This window comes from Bombina bombina, chromosome 6 (genome assembly GCF_027579735.1).
Source record: "Bombina bombina isolate aBomBom1 chromosome 6, aBomBom1.pri, whole genome shotgun sequence".
Taxonomy (NCBI): Eukaryota; Metazoa; Chordata; class Amphibia; order Anura; family Bombinatoridae; genus Bombina; species Bombina bombina.
In genome coordinates, this window is record NC_069504.1 from 606,793,460 (window position 1) to 606,816,687 (window position 23,228).

At 41.6% G+C, this 23,228-nt stretch overlaps 1 protein-coding gene across 1 annotated transcript in view; it reads left to right on the forward strand.

The window, feature by feature from the left end:
* The window catches only part of IGF1R (insulin like growth factor 1 receptor), an 857,678-nt gene that overhangs the window by 825,280 nt on the left and 9,170 nt on the right, over window positions 1-23,228 (forward strand). The gene's annotated exons all lie outside the window — the stretch shown is intronic.

Consider the following 23,228-nt stretch of genomic DNA (forward strand, 5'->3'; position numbering starts at 1 on the left):
ATACGAATCGACTTGTGTTGTTTCTTCAAGATCATGGTTGGAGGATCAATTTACCAAAAAGTTCATTGATTCCTCAGACAAGGGTAACTTTTCTGGGTTTCCAGATAGATTCAGTGTCCATGACTCTGTCTTTAACAGACAAGAGACGTCTAAAATTGATTTCAGCTTGTCGAAACCTTCAGTCACAATCATTCCCTTCGGTAGCCTTATGCATGGAAATTCTAGGTCTTATGACTGCTGCATCGGACGCGATCCCCTTTGCTCGTTTTCACATGCGACCTCTTCAGCTCTGTATGCTGAATCAATGGTGCAGGGATTACACAAAGATATCTCAATTAATATCTTTAAAACCGATTGTACGACACTCTCTAACGTGGTGGACAGATCACCATTGTTTAATTCAGGGGGCTTCTTTTGTGTTTCCGACCTGGACTGTAATTTCAACAGATGCAAGTCTCACAGGTTGGGGAGCTGTGTGGGGATCTCTGACGGCACAAGGAGTTTGGGAATCTCAGGAGGTGAGATTACCGATCAATATTTTGGAACTCCGTGCAATTTTCAGAGCTCTTCAGTCTTGGCCTCTTCTGAAGAGAGAATCGTTCATTTGTTTTCAGACAGACAATGTCACAACTGTGGCATACATCAATCATCAAGGAGGGACTCACAGTCCTCTGGCTATGAAAGAAGTATCTCGAATTCTGGTTTGGGCGGAATCCAGCTCCTGTCTAATCTCTGCGGTTCATATCCCAGGTATAGACAATTGGGAAGCGGATTATCTCAGTCGCCAAACGTTACATCCGGGTGAATGGTCTCTTCACCCAGAGGTATTTCTTCAGATTGTTCAAATGTGGGGACTTCCAGAAATAGATCTGATGGCCTCTCATCTAAACAAGAAACTTCCCAGGTATCTGTCCAGATCCAGGGATCCTCAAGCGGAATCAGTGGATGCATTGTCACTTCCTTGGAAGTATCATCCTGCCTATATCTTTCCGCCTCTAGTTCTTCTTCCAAGAGTAATCTCCAAGATTCTGAAGGAATGCTCGTTTGTTCTGCTGGTAGCTCCGGCATGGCCTCACAGGTTTTGGTATGCGGATCTTGTCCGGATGGCCTCTTGCCTTCCGTGGACTCTTCCGCTACGACCAGACCTTCTGTCGCAAGGTCCTTTTTTCCTTCAGGATCTCAAATCCTTAAATTTAAAGGTATGGAAATTGAACGCTTGATTCTTAGTCAAAGAGGTTTCTCTGACTCTGTGATTAATACTATGTTACAGGCTCGTAAATCTGTATCCAGAGAGATATATTATAGAGTCTGGAAGACTTATATTTCTTGGTGTCTTTCTCATCATTTTTCTTGGCATTCTTTTAGAATTCCAAGAATTTTACAGTTTCTTCAGGATGGTTTAGATAAAGGTTTGTCCGCAAGTTCCTTGAAAGGACAAATCTCTGCTCTTTCTGTTCTTTTTCACAGAAAGATTGCTAATATTCCTGATATTCATTGTTTTGTACAAGCTTTGGTTCGTATAAAACCTGTCATTAAGTCAATTTCTCCTCCTTGGAGTTTGAATTTGGTTCTAGGGGCTCTTCAAGCTCCTCCGTTTGAACCTATGCATTCATTGGACATTAAATTACTTTCTTGGAAAGTTTTGTTCCTTTTGGCAATCTCTTCTGCCAGAAGAGTTTCTGAATTATCTGCTCTTTCTTGTGAGTCTCCTTTTCTGATTTTTCATCAGGATAAGGCAGTGTTGCGAACTTCTTTTGAATTTTTACCTAAAGTTGTGAATTGCAACAACATTAGTAGAGAAATTGTGGTTCCTTCATTATGTCCTAATCCTAAGAATTCTAAGGAGAAATCGTTACATTCTTTGGATGTTGTTAGAGCTTTGAAATATTATGTTGAAGCTACTAAGTCTTTCCGAAAGACTTCTAGTTTATTTGTTATCTTTTCCGGTTCTAGAAAAGGCCAGAAAGCTTCTGCCATTTCTTTGGCATCTTGGTTGAAATCTTTAATTCATCTTGCCTATGTTGAGTCGGGTAAAACTCTGCCTCAAAGGATTACAGCTCATTCTACTAGGTCAGTTTCTACTTCCTGGGCGTTTAGGAATGAAGCTTCGATTGATCAGATTTGCAAAGCAGCAACTTGGTCCTCTTTGCATACTTTTACTAAATTCTACCATTTTGATGTATTTTCTTCTTCTGAAGCAGTTTTTGGTAGAAAAGTACTTCAGGCAGCGGTTTCAGTTTGAATCTTCTGCTTATGTTTTTCATTAAACTTTATTTTGGGTGTGGATTATTTTCAGCAGGAATTGGCTGTCTTTATTTTATCCCTCCCTCTCTAGTGACTCTTGCGTGGAAAGATCCACATCTTGGGTAATCATTATCCCATACGTCACTAGCTCATGGACTCTTGCTAATTACATGAAAGAAAACATAATTTATGTAAGAACTTACCTGATAAATTCATTTCTTTCATATTAGCAAGAGTCCATGAGGCCCACCCTTTTTTGTGGTGGTTATGATTTTTGTATAAAGCACAATTATTCCAATTCCTTATTTTATATGCTTTCGCACTTTTTTATCACCCCACTTCTTGGCTATTCGTTAAACTGAATTGTGGGTGTGGTGAGGGGTGTATTTATAGGCATTTTGAGGTTTGGGAAACTTTGCCCCTCCTGGTAGGAATGTATATCCCATACGTCACTAGCTCATGGACTCTTGCTAATATGAAAGAAATGAATTTATCAGGTAAGTTCTTACATAAATTATGTTTTTTGTAACGGTTTTTGTTCCATCTGTGGAATTACGTACCAAAGCTATGGAGGACTCTGATACTACGTTAGAGGGTTCCACTCCTTCTGTAGTGAATAATAATACCTGTTTATATTGTGAGAAGGCTGTGGTTTGCCCACCTGCTCAATTTTGTTCCAATTGCCTAAGCACTGTTTTAAAGTCTAAGAAGGAAGCTAAGTCTGCCAATACTCAGAGTGCAATTCGTCCCTCTGAGCCATCAACCTCTCAGGATTCTATGACTCGAGAGATTTCTGCCCTGTCTACTCCAGCCGCTTCACATGCAGTTCTCAGTGGCACAGCTAATTCTCCATCTGGAGGGGGCCTTTTTCCTGCGGTTTTTACTGCAGCTACAATCATCAGTGTCTGCGGCCCTGAGTGTCCTACCTATCTCTGGGAAATGTTAGAGAAAGGTTAAACATATTTCTCTCAATTTAGTCATCTAAATTCCTATCGGATCTAGCCTGTATATCTCAGCTATCTGAGGATGAGTTCTCCTCTATAGCATCAGAGGGTGAACTTTCTGAGTCGGAGACGTCTGTTACTAAGTCTCCTCCGGTGGAAGAACCCTCCTTTAGATTCAAAATTGAACATCTGTGTTTTTTTTTACATAAGGAGGTCCTGTCTATGCAAGAGGTTCCAGAGGCTAAGCTACCTGAGGAACCTTAGATCCCTAAGTTAGACAGGGTCTACGAAGACAGAAAGGTCCCACAGACTTTTCCTGTACCAGTTCGTATGGCTAACATTATTAGTAACGAATGGGAAAGAATCGGATTTTCCTTTTCTCCCTCTGCAACTTTTAAGAAATTGTTCCCGGTCCCTGACTCACAAATAAAATTGTGGGGTTTCATCCCTAAGGTGGATGGCTCCATTTCGACGCTAGCTAAGCGTACTACTATCCCCCTTGAGGATAGTTCGTCCTTTAGGAAGCCTATGGACAAGAAGTTGGAAACTTATGAGGAGAATGTTCCAGCACACAGGTTTTTTATTCCAACCAGCGGCAGCAGTAGTCGCGGTGGCTGGAGCAGCTACCTACTGGTGTGACTCTCTGTCTGAACTTATTGAGGTGGAATCTCCCCTTGAGGATATTCAGGAGAGAATTAGGGCACTAAGAATTGCTAATTCCTTCATCTGTGATGAGAATATGCAAATTATATGTCTGAACACAAAGGCTTCAGGTTTTGTGGTTCTAGCCCGCCAGGCCCTCTAGTTGAAGTCTTTGTCTGCAGATAGGACTTCTAAATCCAGGTTACTTTCTCTTCCCTTCAAGGGGAAGATCTTATTCGAACCAGGTCTGGACTCAATAATTTCCACGGTTACTGGAGGTAAAGGAGCCTTCCTACCACAGTATAAGAAGAACAGACCTAAGGGATGACAGTCCTTTAATTTTCGTTCAGATAAGTCCCAATTATCTCAATCCTCATCCAAGCCCGAGCAGCCCAAAAGTACTTGGAAGCAGGCTCAGTCCTGGAACAAGTCCAAACAGACAAAGAAGCCCACCGATCACAAATCGGCATGAAGGGGCAGCCCCCAACCCAGGATCAAGTAGGGGGCAGATTGTCGCTTTTCTCAGACGCTTGGTTTCAGGATGTTCAGTACCCTTGGGTTCTGGAGGTCGTATCTCAGAGATATCAGGATTCAAGTTTCATCCGCCCAGGGGCAGATTCCTTCTCTCCAGACTGTCTACAATACCAGAGAAGAGGACTGCCTTTTTAGGTTGCGTAGAGGATCTAGTCTCTTTAGGAGTAATTATCCCGGTACCTGCATCAGAAAGTCTGGGGTTTTTTCGTCCAATTCTGTACTTGAAGTGTCTAAACAAATTTCTAAGCGTCCCATCCTTCAAGATGGAGACAATAAGATCAATCCTTCCCCTGGTCTAGGAAGGACAGTTTATCACTACCATAGACCTGAAGGATGCATACCTTTATGTTTCGATACACAAGGAACATTTTCAATTCCTAAGGTTTGCATTTCTGGACCAACACTTCCAGTTCATTGCACTTCCGTTTGGCTTAGCTACTGCTCCAAGAATAATTACGAAGGTTCTGGGAGCTCTCCTAGCGTTTGCCAGAACACAAGGTATCGCAGTAGCACCTTACTTGGACGATATCTTGGTACAGACACCATCTTTTCGTCTAGCAGAGGAGCACTCTTCTTTGGTCACTTGGATGGATGATAAACTTGGAAAAGAGTTCTCTTACTCCAAATACCACGGATCAGACACGTTGCATGCTAACATCAGCTTGCCTTGCCCTCCAGGCCTCCCTATGTCCTTCGGTGGCCTAGTGTATGGAGGTGATTGGCCTCGTGGTTTCCTGTATGGACATCATTCCTTTTGTCAGATTTCATCTCAGACCCTTACAACTATGCATGCTGAGACAATGAAACGGCGACCATTCAGACCTGTCCCAAAAGATAATACTAGACAGCCTGTCGAGAGATTCGCTCTCTTGGTGGCTCTGTTAAGATCACCTGTCCCAAGGCAGGTGCTTCTTGAGACATGCAGTGACGAAGTGCGCATGCGACGAAACTCGTCTGCGTTTGACCTGGACCACACTTACCAGTGTTTGCTTTTATCTGGAGCTTCACTTCTGTATGTTTTTACTGGTTTGAAATAAATTGAAGATTTTTATACTTATGCTGACTGTCCTATGTTGGGAAACGGAGCGCACTACCTTTGGATCCTGCTTCTTGAGACTGTCCTGGGAGATTGTAACTACGGACGCAAGTCTATCTAGCTGGGGAGCCGTTTGGGTTGACAGGAAGGCACAGGGTCTGTGGACTTAGGAGGAGTCCACGTTACCGATCAATATTTTGAAACTTAAGGCAATCTTCAATGCCCTGAAGGCTTGGCCCCTTCTGGGTTCGCCCCAGTTTATCAGATTCCAATTGGAAAATATAACTATAATATATACATATATACATCAACCATCAGGGAGGAACGAGGAGTTCCTTGGCGATAAGTTAGAGGTTTATCGGATCCTGGAATGGGCGGAGACCCACAACTGTATGCTGTCAGCGCTCCACATTCTGGGTGTGGGCAACTGGGAAGCAGACTCAGGAGGCAATCTTTTCACTCGGGGGAATGGTCTCTCCACCCAGAGGTATTTGCAGAGATATGTTCCAGATGGGGGATGCCAGAGATAGACCTCATGGCCTCCCGTCTAAATGCCAAACTACCCAGGTACAGGTCGAGATTGATGGATCCTCAAGAAGAACTAATAGATGCTCTTGCCGTTCCCTGGAGGTTCAGACTCATATATCTATTTCCTCGATTACCTCTTCTCCCCAGTGTGGTCACTTGGATCAAACAGGAGCAAGCATTGGTGATTCTAATTGCTCTATCCTGGCCGCAGATCTGGTGGGGATGTCCTCATCTCCTCCTTGGAGGTTACCCTGTCGCAGGGACCTGCTACCACAGGGTCCCTTCCTACATCAAAATCTAGATTCTCTGAGGCTGACTGTGTGGAGATTGAACGCTTAGTCTTAGCCAAGAGAGGTTTCTCTGAGAGTGTTATTGACACTTTTTGATTCAAGCTTGTAAGCCAGTTACTCAAGGCATCTAGCATAAGGTGTGGAGGACTTATCTGCACTGGTGTGAAGAGCATGGTTTTTCTTGGCATAAGGTTAAGGTTGCCAGAATTTTATCTTTTCTCCAGGATGGACTGGAGAAGGGTCTATCTGCTAGTTCCCTGAAGGGACAGATATTGGCCCTGTCGGTGTTGCTGCACAAGAGATTAGCTTAGCTTCCGGATGTGCAGTCATTTGTTAAGGCCCTGACTATGATATTTTTGTTTAGGCGGCTCCCTTTTTATAATTTCTTCTGGCACCTTTATACCCTTATGTTTCTCCTACATTAATTTTGTTTTTCTTGCAACCCTCCCATACAAACCACATTTGTGGAGAATTTGTGATCTTGTTGTCACATGCACACAATGATCACTTTTTGTCATAAATTCCTACAACTGCTTCAGAGTTGCTGTGGGCCTCTTGGTAGCCTCTCTGGCCAGTTTACTCCTTGCTCTTTCATCCAGTTTGGAGCGACGTCCTGATCCAGAAAGGGTCTGTGTTGTACCAAATACCTTCCACTTCTTAATAATAGACTTCACTGTGCTTCTAGGCATTGATAAAGCTTTTGATATTTTCTTGTATCCATCTCCTGACTTGTGCCTGTCCACAACATTATCCCGAGATCTTTTGACAGTGCCTTGCCACCCATAGTTGAATGTTTGCTTCAATTGCACTACCAGGAACTGAGATGATCTAGGAAAGCTATTTTCATGCTGAGCTAATCGATATGCCCACAGCTGATCACAGTTGAAGGTCAAATGGCTTTGTGTGTGCCGTTGAGAAGGGGATTAGCTACACCTGATTAAGTTTACAAGTAATTTTAGGAGGGATGATCCTTTTTCCACTCAGTGATTCTGTTTTTGAATTGTCATGTTGGCGTTATATCTTTCACTTGGATGTTCTAAGTTGCACTGAGTAATTATATCTAGATAAACAAAAACTGTCTTTATTTCTGGCTGCAAAGCAACAAAATGTGAATATTTTCAAGAGGGGTGATTCTTTTTAATATCCACTGTAAAATAAGGCTAGGCAGTTTTGCTGAGAATGTTCATTGCAGTGTTGTCTTTGTTCTGTAATTTTATTTTCTTCCCCTTCCCCTTTCTTCCCCTTAGTTGAGCTCTCTTATTTGTTATTTCTCTCTCGCTTTCCTATTAAAAATAAATATAGACACATGCACAGGAGATATGTGTTTGTGTGTGTATGTATATATATATATATATGTATCAACAAGGTAAGGACTGCACTCGCTGGATTCAGTTCAAATAATAACTTATTTATTCAATGGTGACGGTGGTACGCAGACCCCTTCCTCAGAAGGTTGGGTCTGATGAAGGGGTCTGCGTATCCCGAAACGCCACCATTGAATAAATAAGTTATTATTTGAACTGAATCCAGCGAGTGCAGTCCTTACTTGTTGATACTTATTGAAATTTTGACTAAGCACTTTGGTTGCTGACTATCTTTGAATTGCGAGTGCAGATACACAGTGGAAATATATATATATATATATATATATATATATATATATATATATATATACACACACACACAGTCGTATGCAAAAGTTTAGGCACCCCTGACAATTTCCATGATTTTCATTTATAAATAATTGGGTGTTTGGATCAGCAATTTCATTTTGATCTATCAAATAACTGAAGGCTGAAGGACAAAGTAATATTTCAGTAGTGAAATGCGGTTTATTGGATCAACAGAAAATGTTCAATATGCATTAAAACGAAATTAGGTGCATACATTTGGGCACCCCAACAGAAATATTGCAATAATATTTAGTAGAGCCTCCTTTAGCAGAAATAACAGCCTCTAGATGCTTCCTATAGCCTGTGATGAGTGTCTGGATTCTGGATGAAGGTATTTTGGACCATTCCTCCTTGCAAAACATCTCCAGTTCAGTTAGGTTTGATGGTTGCCGCGCATGGACAGCCCGCTTCAAATGACCCCACAGATTTTCAATGATATTCAGGTCTGGGTACTAGGATTGCCATTCCAGAACATTGTACTTGTTCTGCTGCATAAATGCCAGAGTATATTTTGAGCAGTGTTTTGGGTCGTTGCTCTGGCGTAACTTTAACTTTGTGACTGATTCCACAATATTATTCTCAAGTATCTGCTGATATTGAGTGGAATCCATGCGACCCTTAACTTTAACATGATTCCCAGTACCGGCACTGGCCACGCAGCCCCACAGCATGTTGGAACATCCAATTTTTACTGTTGCTAGCACATGTTTGTCTTGGAACGCTGTGTTCTTTTGCCGCCATGCATAATGTCCCTTGTTATGACCAAATAACTCAATCTTTGTTTCATCAGTCCACAGCACCTTCTTCCAAAATGAAGTTGGCTTGTCCAAATGTGCGTTTGCATACCTCTCTGTTTGTGTCGTGTGTGCAGAAAAGGCTTCTTCCGCATCACTCTCCCATATGCTGAATTGTTAAACGATGCACAGTGACACCATCCGCAGCAAGATGATGTTGTAGGTCTTTGGAGGTGGTCTGTGGGCTGCTTTTGACCGTTCTCATTCTCACATCCTTTGCCTCTCCGATATTTTACTTCTGCCCTTAACAAGAACTGTGCCTGTGCTCTTCCATTTCCTCACTATGTTCCTCACAGTGGACACTGACAGCTTAAATCTCTGTGATAGCTTTTTGTAGCCTTTCCCTAATACATAATGTTGAACAATCTTTGTTTTCAGGTCATTTGAGAGTTGTTTTGAGGCCCCCATGTTGCCACTCAACATGAGGAGAGTCAAAGAGAACAACTTGCAATTGGCCACCATAAATACCTTTTCTCATGATTGGATGCACCTGTCTATGAAGTTCAAGGCTTAATGGGCTCACCAAACCAATTGTGTGTTCCAATTAATCAGTGCTAGGTAGTTACAGGTATTCAAATCAAAAAAATTACATGGTTGCCCAAATTTATGCACCTGTCTAATTTAGTTTTGATGCATATTGCAAATTTTCTGTTAATCCAATGAACCTCATTTTACTACTGAAATATTACTCTGTCCTTCAGTTATTTGATAGATCAAAATGAAATTGCTGATCCAAACACCCAATTATTTATAAATGAAAATCATAAGTATGTGTGTATATGTGTATATATATATGTATATTATATATATATACACACACACACACACACAAACACACGTACCAGCCTTTTGCCTTCAGAACTACCTTAATTATTCGTGGCAAAGATTCAACAAGGTGTTGGAAACATTCCTCAGACATTTTGGTCCATATTGACATGAAAGCATTACGCAGTTGCTGCAAATTTGTCGGCTGCACATCCATAATGCAAATCTCCCATTCCACCACATCCAAAAGGTGCTCTATTGTATTGAGATCTGGTGACTGTGGAGGCCATTGGAGTACTGTGAACTTATTGTCATGTTCAAGAAACCAGTTTGAGAGGATTTGAGCTTTGTGACATGGTGCATTATCTTGCTGGAAGTAGCCTTAAGAAGATGGGTACACTGCAGTCAAAGGGATGGATATGGTCAGCAACAATACTCAGGTAGACAGTGGCGTTTAAACGATGCTCAATTGGTACTAAAGGGTTTCAAGAAAATATCCCCCATACCATTACACTACCACCTCCAGCCTGAACCGTTGATACAAGGCAGGATGAACCCAATCTTTCATGTTTTTTACGCCAAATTCTGAACCTACCATCTGAATGTCGCAGCTAAAATCGAGACTCATCAGACCAGGCAACGTTTTTCCAATCTTCTATTGTCCAATTTTGGTGAGCCTGTGCGAATTATAGCCTCAGTTTCCTGATCTTAGCTGACAGGAGTGGCACCCGGTGTGGTCTTCTGTTGCTGTAGCTCATCTGCTTCAAGGTTCGACGTGTTGTGCAGTCAGAGATGGTATTCTGAATACCTTGGTTGTAACGAGTGGTTATTTGAGCTACTGTTGCCTTTCTATCATCTCAAACCAGTCTACCCATTCTCCTCTGACATCAACAAGACATTGTCGTCCACACAACTGCCGTTCACTGGATATATTCTCATTCTTATAGTATTTTACTGTTTCTGCTACATGTAACAATACATTTTCAATAGTAAGGCAAAATTTGACAGTAAATGTTAGTGTCAAGATGTAACTTACTTGGTACCATTAACTCATTTGAAAGTGTCTTGCCATGTACAGAATGTTGTGCCTCATGCGAATACACAGTGGTGGGGGTTCTATGGGAGTGCTGACAGATGTTATGTTCCTTTAAATGCACATTGAGCTACAAAGGATTCCACGTATTATGGATATTGTGTTATGGATTTAGCCCCCTTAATTAGCGTTAAGCATTGGTATTTTAGTTTAGCATTTGCCGCAAAATAAGCCAATGTTGCATAAATATTAGACTTGTAAAAATAATTTTTTACAAAAAGGCCAAATAGTACTGTTAGTTGGATAAAAATACGTTTTATAAGTCTAAGATAAGTTTAGAATATAACTTGGGTAGGTGACAGAGTGGGTTTACATGAACCATAAGCAAATAGCTCTGTTCCTGATTTGGTTATATGCCATTAGAAATACATAGGACTAGATTACAAGTGGAGCACTAATTTAACATGCGCCCGTAAAGGGGCATATTTGCCCGTTTATGGGCACACACTCACCAGCCATTACAAATGGCTGGTTAATGCTACCGCAGGCTTGCGGTAGCACTTTGCGCTAAGTGCAATTAACCGGAGGTCAGACCTCTGTTTAATTAAAAAAATGTGCCGAAAATAAAAAATATCTTTAAAAAAAAAAAAAAAAAAAATGCACAAAGCAGTTATAAGGGTTTAAAGGCACTGATAAATGCCTTTACGGTCTATGGGGGCTGTGTTTTCTCTATAAATATTTATATACAACGATAAACGCACAAATATATATTTATATATTCATATACATGCATATTTCTCTTGCATGGTGTATCCAGTCCACAGATTCATCCTTACTTGTGGGATATTCTCAATCCCTACAGGAAGTGGCAAAGAGAGCACACAGCAGAGCTGTCCATATAGCTCCCCTCAGGCTCCGCCCCCCCCCCCCCCAGTCATTCTCTTTGCCGCTCTAACAAGTAGCATCTCCACGGGAGGGTAAAGAGTATGTGGTGTTAGATTTGTAGTTTTTGTTTCTTCAATCAAGAGTTTGTTATTTTAAAATAGTGCCGGTTTGTACTATTTTCTCTGAGGCAGAAAGTGATGAAGATTTCTGCTGAGAGGAAAAAGATTTTAGCATGTTGTAACTAAAATCCATTGTTGTTCCCACACAGGACTGTTGAGTACCGGAGAACTTCAGTTGGGGGGAACAGTTTGCAGGCTTAACTGCTTAAGGTATGCTCAGTCACTTTTTTTCTAACAAGACTTGGTAATGCTAGAAGACTGACAGAAATCCCCATGTGGGAAGGTAAGCTATATTCTTAGACTCAGTATAGAAGGATGGCTTGGTTAAAGGGGCTTAAATCACTGGTGGACACTGTTATGGGGAAAATCGATTATTTTTTAATATAATCTGATGTTTGCACAAGTGTTTGTCATGTTTGGAACACTTTATAGGGGTTTTATACGCCTGGCATTATTTTAGACACCTAAATTGACTCAGGAAGGCCCCACAACTCCGGAGTGAAGAGGGAGGGGGCCTAATTTTCGCGCCTCAGTTGCGCAGTTGTTTTGCAAGTCAGCTTCATGCAGCTTCACATGTAGAGTCCAGAAATTGCAGAAGGACTTCAGGGAGGCTTATTTTGTTCCAAAACTAATCCCCAAGGAAGGTAGGGCCACAGACTGTGGCATTGTGCTGTAGTGTTTTAAACCGGTGGCAGCTTCAATTTGCTCCGGTTTGGGCAATAAGGGGTTAATTGGCTTGAAACTTGGTGTGCAATCTTTTCAAAGCATTAGGATCATATGGTGTAAATTTCATAAAGATCGGATGTTTTTTTGAGATTTGGTAAAAAAAAGTGGGTGCTTTTTATTATTTAAAGGCACAGTAACGTTTTTTCAAAAAGTGTATTTTTTTGTATTTAAGTGCTATCTAAGTCTGTCTAACATGTCTGAGCCTACAGATAGACCTTGTTCTATGTGTTTGAAAGCCATGGCGGTACCCCCATTGCATTTGTGTTTAAAGTGTGCTAAGGTATCTAAACATTTTAATGACCATGCAGTAACACTTAAAAATGTAGCCCAAGATGATTCTTTGACGGAAGGTAATGAGGATAGTCCTCCTTCCTCTCCCCATGTGTCTACACCAGTAACACCTGCGCAAGCGTTGCCTTGTTCCTCTAGCGCAGAGCTTTCCAAACTTTTCATGTTTGTGACACACTTTTTAGACCTACATCATTTCGTGACACGTTAATTAATTCAGTTGTACTAGCAAAAAGGAGGTTAAACTAACTTGTTTTAAAATATACGGACACATACATAAATTATATAATAATAATATGTATTTACAAGTAACAGTATGTATGTGCAAGAATTAAAAAAAGTTTAGTAACACCAATAGCTACTTACTATTTTAAAGGGATTTATGAGGTTGATGGGATGAACACAATTTTTGAATATTTGGTAAAGATACTCGCATTTCATCATCAAGCATTTTTAAGCTTCCACTTCCTATCCATATATCAAGAGCAGGAGCAACAATGCACTACTGGGAGCTAGCTGCAAAAAAAAACCTCTGACTTCAGCTCAGCGTTCTCAGAGCTCCGTGAGCCCTACTGACTACGGCCCGCGCTGCAAACACACTGCTGTCCCACTCACTGACTACACATGCAGTCACAAGCCAATTAAGGAGACTACACGTGCAGTCAGGAGCCAATGTGCCGCCAAATCCGCCAATGGGAATAGTTTCAGTTCCCACTGAGCTGCACCAATTGGTTAAGATGATCTGTGACCCACTAGGTATCAATCATGTGTCAACCATGTGATATGCATAGCAGGCAGGCGGAAAGTCAGAAACCTAAAAAAAAAAAATTTTTATTAAATTTTTTTTTTGCTGAAGCAGGGACCCACCTACACACTGCTGCCGACACAGTAGTGTGTCCCGACACACAGTTTGGCAAGCACTGCTCTAGCGCATTGGCCCCTATTACATTACAACAATTAGCAGCAGTCATGGATAATTCCCTTGCGGCATTTTTATCCAAACTGCCAGTTTTTCCAAAAAAAGCGTGATAGCTCAGTTTTAAGAACAGAGGATGAGCAATCAGACGCTTTGGATGATTTATCTGTAGTACCCTCACAACACTCTGAAGTGGCAGTGAGGGATGGTCTGTCCGAGGGAGAAATTTCTGACACAGGAAAGATTTCTCAGTGGGCAAAGTCAGATTCATTAGCGTTTAAATTTAAGCTGGAACACCTCCGCGTCCTGCCTAAGGAGGTTTTGGCTACGCTAGATGATTGTGACCCCATGGTGGTACCAGAAAAATTGTGTAAAATGGACAGATTTTTAGAGGTCCCTTTATACACTGATGCGTTTCCGATCCCGAAGAGGGTGGCGGATATTGTGACTAAGGAGTGGGAGAGACCAGGTGTACCTTTTGTTCCCCCCCTATCTTTAAGAAAATGTTCCCCATAAATGACCCCAGGCGGGACGTGTGGCAGACGGTCCCTAAGGTGGAGGGAGCAGTTTCAACACTTGCTAAGCGTACAACTATACCAATAGAAGACAGTTGTGCTTTTAAAGACCCTTTGGATAAAAAATTGGAAGGTTTGCTGAAGAAAATGTTTGTTCAGCAAGGTTTCCTTCTCCAGCCAATTGCCTGCATTATTCCTGTAACTACTGCAGCGGCTTTTTGGTTTGAGGCGCTGGAGGAGTCGCTCCAGAGGGAGACTTCATATGACGAAGTCATGGATAGAATTCACGCTTTAAAGCTGGCTAATTCTTTTATCACTGATGCCGCTTTCCAATTAGCTAAGCTAGCGGCGAAAAATTCAGGTTTTGCCATTATGGCGCGAAGAGCGCTTTGGCTCAAATCATGGTCGGCTGACGTGTCGTCCAAAACAAAATTACTAAACATTCCTTTCAAGGGAAAGACCCTTTTTGGTCCTGAGTTGAAAGAAATTATCGCGGATATCACTGGAGGGAAGGGTCATGCCCTCCCGCAGGATAGACCGTTTAAGGCCAAAAACAAGGCTAATTTTCGCTCCTTTCAACCTCTGCTGCCGCTAAGCAAGAGGGTAACGCTTCCCAGCCTAAAGCAACCTGGAAACCCTTGCAGGGCTGGAATAAGGGTAAACAGGCCAAGAAGCCTGCGCCTGCTGCCAAGACAGCATGAAGGGGTAGCCCCCGATCCGGGACCGGATCTAGTAGGGGGCAGACTTTCTCTCTTTGCCCAGGCTTGGGCAAGAGATGTTCCAGATCCCTGGGCATTAGAAATTGTTGCTCAGGGGTATCTTCAAGAATTCAAGGACTCTCCCCCAAGGGGAAGGTTCCACATTTCTCGTTTGTCTTCAGACCAGACAAAGAAACAGGCATTCTTACGCTGTGTCGAAGATCTTCTAAAGATGGGAGTGATACACCCAGTTCGAATTGCAGAACAAGGACTGGGATTTTACTCAAACCTGTTTGTGGTTCCCAAAAAGGAAGGAACGTTCAGGCCAATCCTGGATCTAAAAATTCTAAACAAATTCCTCAGAGTTCCATGTTTCAAAATGGAAACTTTTCGGACAATCTTGCCGATGATCCAGGAAGGTCAATATATGACTACTGTGGATCTAAAGGATGCGTACCTACATATTCCTATCCACAAAGATCATCATCAGTTCCTAAGGTTCGCCTTTCTGGACACGCATTACCATTTCGTGGCCCTTCCTTTCGGGTTGGCCACCGCTCCCAGAATTTTCACAAAGGTGCTAGGGTCCCTTCTAGCGGTACTTACACCGCGGGGCATTGCAGTAGCACCTTACCTAGACGACATCTTAATACAGGCGTCGTCTTTTCACAGAGCAAAGGCTCATACGGACATTGTTCTGGCCTTTCACGGGTGGAAGGTGAACGTAGAAAAAAGTTCTCTGTCCCCGCTCACAAGGGTTCCCTTCCTGGGAACACTAATAGACTCGGTAGAAATGAAAATCTTTCTGACAGAAGTCAGGAAGTCAAAACTTTTGAATACTTGCCGAGTTCTTCATTCCATTCCTCGGCCTTCTGTGGCTCAGTGCATGGAGGTAATCGGTCTAATGGTTGCGGCAATGGACGTAGTCCCTTTTGCCAGAATTCATCTAAGACCACTGCAACTGTGCATGCTCAAACAGTGGAATGGGGATTATGCAGATTTGTCTCCTCAAATACAAATGGACCAGAAAACCAGAGACTCTCTTCTCTGGTGGTTGTCTCAGGATCACCTGTCTCAGGGAATAAGTTTCCGAAGACCAGAGTGGATCATTGTCACGACCTATGCCAGTCTGTTAGGCTGGGGTGCGGTCTGGGACTCCCTGAAAGCTCAGGGTCTATTGTCTCGGGAAGAATCTCTTCTCCCGATAAACATTTTGGAACTGAGAGCGATATTCAATACGCTCCAGGCATGGCCTCAACTAGCGGAGGCCAAATTCATCAGATTTCAGTTGGACAACATCACGACTGTAGCGTACATCAATCATCAGGGAGGAACAAAGAGCTCCCTAGCGATGAAGAAAGTAACCAAGATCATCAAATGGGCGGAGGATCACTCCTGCCATCTATCTGCAATTCACATCCCAGGAGTAGACAACTGGGAGGCGGATTATCTGAGTCGTCAGACTTTCCATCCGGGGGAGTGGGAACTCCACCCGGAGGTCTTTGCTCAGCTAACCCAGCTATGGGGCATTCCAGAATTGGATCTGATGGCGTCCCCTCAGAACACCAAACTTCCCCTTTACGGATCCAGGTCCAGGGATCCCAAGGCGGCATTGATAGATGCTTTAGTAGCGCCTTGGTCATTCAGTCTAGCTTATGTCTTTCCACCGTTTCCTCTTCTCCCTCGGCTAGTAGCCAGAATCAAACAGGAGAAGGCTTCGGTAATTCTGATAGCGCCTGCGTGGCCACGCAGGACTTGGTATGCAGACCTAGTGGACATGTCATCGGCTCCACCATGGAAACTGCCATTGAGGCAGGATCTTCTAATTCAAGGTCCATTCAAGCATCCAAATCTAGTTTCTCTGCAACTGACTGCTTGGAGATTGAACGCTTAATTCTAGCTAAGCGTGGGTTCTCTGAATCAGTTATAGATACTCTGATCCAGGCTAGAAAGCCTGTCACCAGGAAAATTTACCATAAGATATGGCGGAAATATCTTTGTTGGTGCGAATCCAAAGGTTACTCGTGGAGTAAGGTTAGGATTCCAAGGATATTGTCTTTTCTCCAAGAAGGATTGGAGAAAGGTTTGTCAGCTAGTTCCTTAAAGGGACAGATATCTGCTCTGTCTATCCTGCTACACAAGCGTCTGGCAGCTGTACCAGACATTCAGGCGTTTGCACAGGCCCTAGTTAGAATCAAGCCTATCAATCTACAGACCTGTGGCTCCTCCATGGAGTCTAAATTTAGTTCTTTCAGTTCTTCAAGGGGTTCCGTTTGAACCTTTGCATTCCATAGATATTAAGTTATCTTGGAATGTTTTGTTTTTGGTAGCTATTTCTTTTGCTCGAAGAGTTTCTGAATTGTCTGCTTTGCAGTGTAATTCACCCTATCTGGTGTTCCATGCAGATAAGGTTGTTTTGCGTACCAAACCTGGTTTCTTTCCAAAAGTGGTTTCTAATAAGAATATTAACCAGGCAATCATTGTTCCTTCTCTGTTTCCTAATCCAATTTCTAAGAAGGAACGACTGTTACACAATCTTGATGTGGTTCGTGCTTTAAAATTCTATTTAAAAGCAACTAAAGATTTCAGACAAACATCATCCTTGTTTGTTGTCTATTCTGGTAAGAGGAGAGGTCAGAAAGCGACTGCTACCTCTCTTTCCTTCTGGCTGAAAAGCATCATCCGATTGGCTTATGAGACTGCTGGACAGCAGCCTCCTGAACGAATTACAGCTCATTCCACTAGAGCTGTGGCTTCCACATGGGCTTTCAAGAATGAGGCTTCTGTTGAACAGATTTGTAAGGCAGCGACTTGGTCTTCACTGCATACATTTGCCAAATTTTACAAATTCAATACTTTTGCTTCTTCGGAGGCTATTTTTGGGAGAAAGGTTTTGCAAGCAGTGGTGCCTTCCGTTTAGGTTACCTGACTTGTTCCCTCCCTTCATCCGTGTCCTAAAGCTTTGGTATTGGTATCCCACAAGTAAGGATGAATCCGTGGACTGGATACACCATGTAAGAGAAAACAGAATTTCGGTCGAATGACTGGGGGGGCGGAGCCTGAGGGGAGCTATATGGACAGCTCTGCTGTGTGCTCTCTTTGCCACTTCCTGTAGGGATTGAGAATATCCCACAAGTAAGGATGAATCCGTGGACTGGATACACCGTAAGAGAAAGTAATTTATCAGGTAAGCATAAATTCTGTTTTTAAATATGCAGCCCAACGCTGCGTGACTTACACCCTTCGCTACACTATATATATATTTATATATATATATATATATATATACACACACACACATATATACATATGTATATATGTCTGTTAAAGCCCTTTGCATGTGACCTCATATATTTGAGCCCTTATAACTTTTTAGTGCTATATTTTTTTGAAATAATTTTTATTACATGGTATTATGAGTATAACTGTACTTTCTAATCTATTTTTGATGTGTTTTGTGAAACTTTTTTTGTTTGTGCAACAGTTAACCAGAGCTCTGAGGACGCAGTATTCATTCTAGTATAAATCGTGGTTTTGCTTAACTTGTAATACCAGCAGTAAACCCAATGAGCGCAAACATCAGTGATAAACCCTTTATCACGCGCATGTAACTGTTAGGGCTCCACTCGTAATCTGTCGCTAAAATGGCAATTACAACATTCTAAGGATATGGAGCATAAAAATCACAGGCTATAACCACGGCTTGTATAAATCACACAATGATATCAGGCGACACACCATAGACACAATGGATATTATTGTAGTACAACAAAACAATAAATTAACTGTCATACAGGCTAACTAACAAGGCAACAGCCCTTTTAAAAAAAAAAAAATCATGTTAGCCATCTGTCAGAAATGGCCTACCAGGAGCAAACATAATTTCTTATACTGGTTGGAGACTTCAGCAATTCAACATTAAGGGCAGATTACGAGTGGAGGACAAACATTTGCACGCAAGCAATAAGAGGTTTATCACCATGGGGATTTGCGCTCATCGGCTTACCACTTAAGCGCAATTAAAATTTACTATAGAATGATTACCGTGACTTCAGAGCTCTAGTTAACTTTTGCGAAAATAAAAAGTTGCACAAAATACATACCAAATACATTACACAGAACACTTACACTTATGCACACAAGTTTTATAAGGGCTCAAAGATAGGCGGATTTAGGTAGGCAAAGTGCTTTAATATTGAGATACATACATATACATCTCTAAATATGTGTGTGTGTGTATATATATATATATATATATATATATATATATATTCTATATAGTCTATAAGTGTATTTACAGACATATAAAGTATACACATATAAATACATATGTACACACATATGGATATATAAGTGAACTGGAGCCATGAAAACATGAAAAAAAAATATATTTATGCAATATTCATTTTTAATAACCAATTTTATTATGTATTTACTGTAAATATTTCACATTCCAGTGTTCTGCACATAGCAGAATATGTTCTATGTATTTATAAATAGATATTCCTATATGTGTATCTATACCCATATATAATCATCTATATACACAGGTTTTTATATATATATATATATATATATATATATATGTATATGTATATAGGTATAAATATATATTGTACCAAAATACCATCAGATATATGTAGAAATATGTATTTATGAATAAATAGAGCATATGTGAAGTTCGGCTTTTTGCGCTTGTCGTGTTAGCGTGTGGGCAAAAACATTTTCATTTCAACTCGTAATACGAGCACAACCCGACAAACGCAAAAAGCTTCTAGCACAATTAACGCTAGAGTGGGAGCATTAATGCTCCACTTGTAATCTGGCCCTAAATGTTTTCATAGAAAGGTCCCACAAAGTTATGAATTGATTCAAATACATTTTAACCCACTCCTGACCGCTGAAACTCTTAAGCCCCAGCTATATAAACCTTCTGGCAGAATTTGATCCCCAGCTAGCTCTGTGCTGTTGCGCATCCTATGAAGAAACTTAGAATTGATCGGGGATTATCTCAACGTTGTATCCTGCTGTAGCTGTCAGACGGATGGCAAGTCTATAAAATAAGCCACTATTCATCTGTCTCACCGGATCTATTAAAATTATGATGGCTTCTGCTGATGTTCTGGTTCTTTCTTATTTTGTTGTCCGAGGCCCCCTTTGTTGTTCCTCGTGTGACTAGCAATAACATACACCTGATCGGCGGCCATCCCGGGCACACCGGGGAACTACTGAAGTGCATTGAAAAGGTAAAATTGCAGTCCTCGAGAGCCCCTCCATCTGATGTCAGCATTAATGGGTACAGCTTTACATTTCACGGCTAGGTTTAAAAATAACTGTTTCCTCATATAGTGAGGCCCTCTCAACTTCCTACTAATAATATAATAATTATATATGGATCTGGTTCCTCAAAGTATAATTAAGCTTTAGATATTTAAATAGTTCACTCTAGCATCTGCATCATCTCATACAATTGCGTCATATCATTGTCGCTGCCTGGAAGTTCCTCCTTTTTTTTTTTTACATCAAATTTTTTTTTTTATTAAAATATTTTTTTATAAAATGCTTTTTGAGGAAAAATGTATCTAAATATAATTTTCTGTTTAAGAAACATTATAGTCCAAAGGTTGTTAATCCTGAAATAAGGATTAGTTTTTTATTACATTATGTAGCATGAGGTTGTAGAGCCATTACTAGTGATCATCAGAGTTGACCCTGGATTTGATGGTATTACCTTGTTCTGTACTTCACAAAAGATATCTTTATTTGCAGATGATATTAACATGTTTTCATCTCAGCCTGACATTACCCTTCCCTATTTGTTTAAAACATTATCCATTTTGGAGACTTCTTCTTTTATAAACAATGTTATTATAAGACTGAAGTATACACATGGGAACTTCCTAATTTACTAAGGAAAGGCTCAGAGACAAATTTCAGTTAAAAGGTACCTCTAAATCATTCAGACATTTAGGGATATATCGCTCTCATGACAAAACTTAAATTATATCCGATAACTACCTCCCCCTTTTAAATGAGCTCTAACGATTCCAACAGAAATGGGATTTTAACTCCCTTTCCTGGTTAGGTAGAATCATAGCATTACAAATTAGTTTCCTACCTACATTAACCTTTTTAGTTTGCTGTATTCAATTGCGATTTTTTAACATCTTTGGCTACATTTGGCGAGCTAGACAGCCTAGAGTTGCCTACAAAACATTACAGTTTTCACATACAGATGGGGGTGTTGCCTCTCCTAGTAAGACTAGATATAATGAAGCAGCTATGCTCACTCATATCTCCCATTGGAGAGTTTTTGGATCAGCCAAGTAGATGGAAGGACTTGAAGCAGGTTCCGTCTTAGGCCGTTGCAGCTGTGCATGCTGAGGCAGTGGAACGGCGATCATTCAAATCTGTCTCAACAGATTTCTCTGGACAACTAGTCGAGAGAATAGCTCTCTTGGTGGCTCTGTCCAGATCATCTGTCCCGAGGGACATCCTTCTTAAGACCATCCTGGGAGATTGTGACTACAGACACAAGCCTATCAGGATGGGGAGCTGTTTGGGGTACCAAAAAGGCACAGGGCCTGTGGACACAGGAGGAATGCTCCCTCCCGATCAACATTCTGGAGCTTCGGGCATTCTTCAATGATCTGAAGGCTTGGCCCCTTCTAGGTTCGTCCCAGTTTATCAGATTCTAATCAGACAATATAACCTTGTTGGCTTACATCAACCATCAGGGTGGAACGAGAAGCTCCCTAGCGATGAGGGAAGTATCTCGGATTCTGGAGTGGGCGGAGTCAGCAATCCACATTCCGGGTGTGGACAACTGGGAAGTGCATTTTCTCAGCAGACAATCTTTTCATCCGGGGGAATGGTCTCTCCATCCCGAAATGTTTGCGGAGATATGCAACAGGCCGAGCTACCCAGATATGGGTCGAGGTCCAGGGATCCTCAGGCAGAGCTAATAGATGCATTAGCATTACCCTGGAGGTTCAGTCTAATTTACCTTTTCCCGCCATTACCACTCCTTCCTCGTGTAGTGACTCGCATCAAGCAGGAGCGGGCATCAGTGATACTGATTGCTCCATTGTGGCTGCAAAGGATGTGGTTCGCGGATCTGGTGGGGATGTCATCATCTCCTCTGTGGAAGTTACCTTGTCACAGGGATCTGCTGGAACAAGGTAATTTTGTTCATCAAAATCTCGATTCTCTGAGGCTGACTGCGTGGAGATTGAAAGCTTAGCTCTAGCCAAGGGAGGTTTTTTTTATATTGATACTCTCATTCAAGTTTGTAAGCTGGTTACTCGTCACATCTATCATAAGGCGTGGAGAACCTACTTATTCTGGTGTGAAGCGCGTGGACTTTCCTGGCATAAAGTTAAGGTTGCCAGGATCCTGTAGTTTCTCCAGGATGGACTGGAGAAGTGCCTTTCTGCCCGTTACCTGAGGAGACAGATTTTGTCCCTGTCTGTTTTACTGCACAAGAGACTTTCGGAGCTTCCAGATGTGCAATCCTTTAAGTCTCTGGCTAGGATCAGACCTGTGTTTAGATCTAAGGCTCCTCCTTGGAGTCTAAATCTTCTTCTTAAGGTTTTGCAACGGTCTCTGTTTCAGCCTATGCATGAAATTGACATTAAATTGTTGTCCTGGAAGGTTCTTTTTCTACTGGCTATTGCTTCTGCGCTCATAGTGTCTGAAATTGCTGCCTTGCAATGTGAGCCTCCTTATCTGGTGTTCAATTCTAATAAAGCTGTCCTACGTACTAAGTTAGGTGTTCTTTCTAAGGTCATCTCAGACCGCAACATCAATCAGGAGATTGTAGTTCCTTCCTTGTGTCCTAATCCTTCTTCTTTGAAGGAACGTTTGCTTCATAATTTAGACGTGGTTCGATCTTCAGGCTACTAAGGATTTTAACTTGAAAGGAAGAAAGTCCACACTTGGATGTAATAGATAAAAACATTTCTTTATTGGTCAATACTTAAAATCATTGACATAGCCGCCAACATGAAAAAAAGGTTGAAAAGAGAGCGTAGCATATACAGCTTACGCGTTTCGGGAAACTCCCGTACTCATAGCCTACTACTAAGGATTTTAGACAAACTTCTTCCTTGTTTGTTGTCTATTCTGGGAAGCGTAAGTGTCAGAAGGTCTCTTCAACTTTATCTTTTTGGTTAAGGAGTGTTATCCGCTTAGCTTATGAGACAGCGGGACATAAACCTCCTCAGAGGATTACGGCTCATTCTACTAGAGCAGTGGCTTCCTCCTGGGCCTTTAAGAACGAGGCCTCTATGGATCAGATGTGTAAGGCAGCTACCTGGTCCTCCTTACATACTTTTTCTAAATTTTACAAGTTTGATGTTTTTGCTTTGGCTGAAGCAGCTTTCTGGAGAAGGGTTTTGCAGGCTGTGGTGCCCTCAGATTAGGGTCCTCCTCTCTTTTTGTCCCTCCCGTTATCATTCAGTGTCCTCTAGAGCTTGGGTATAAGTATCCCAACAGTAAGGAATGATGCTGTGGACTCTCCTTATATTAAGAAGGAAAACATAAATTATGCTTATTAATTTCATTTCCTTCTGTGTAAGGAGAGTCCACGGCCCCACC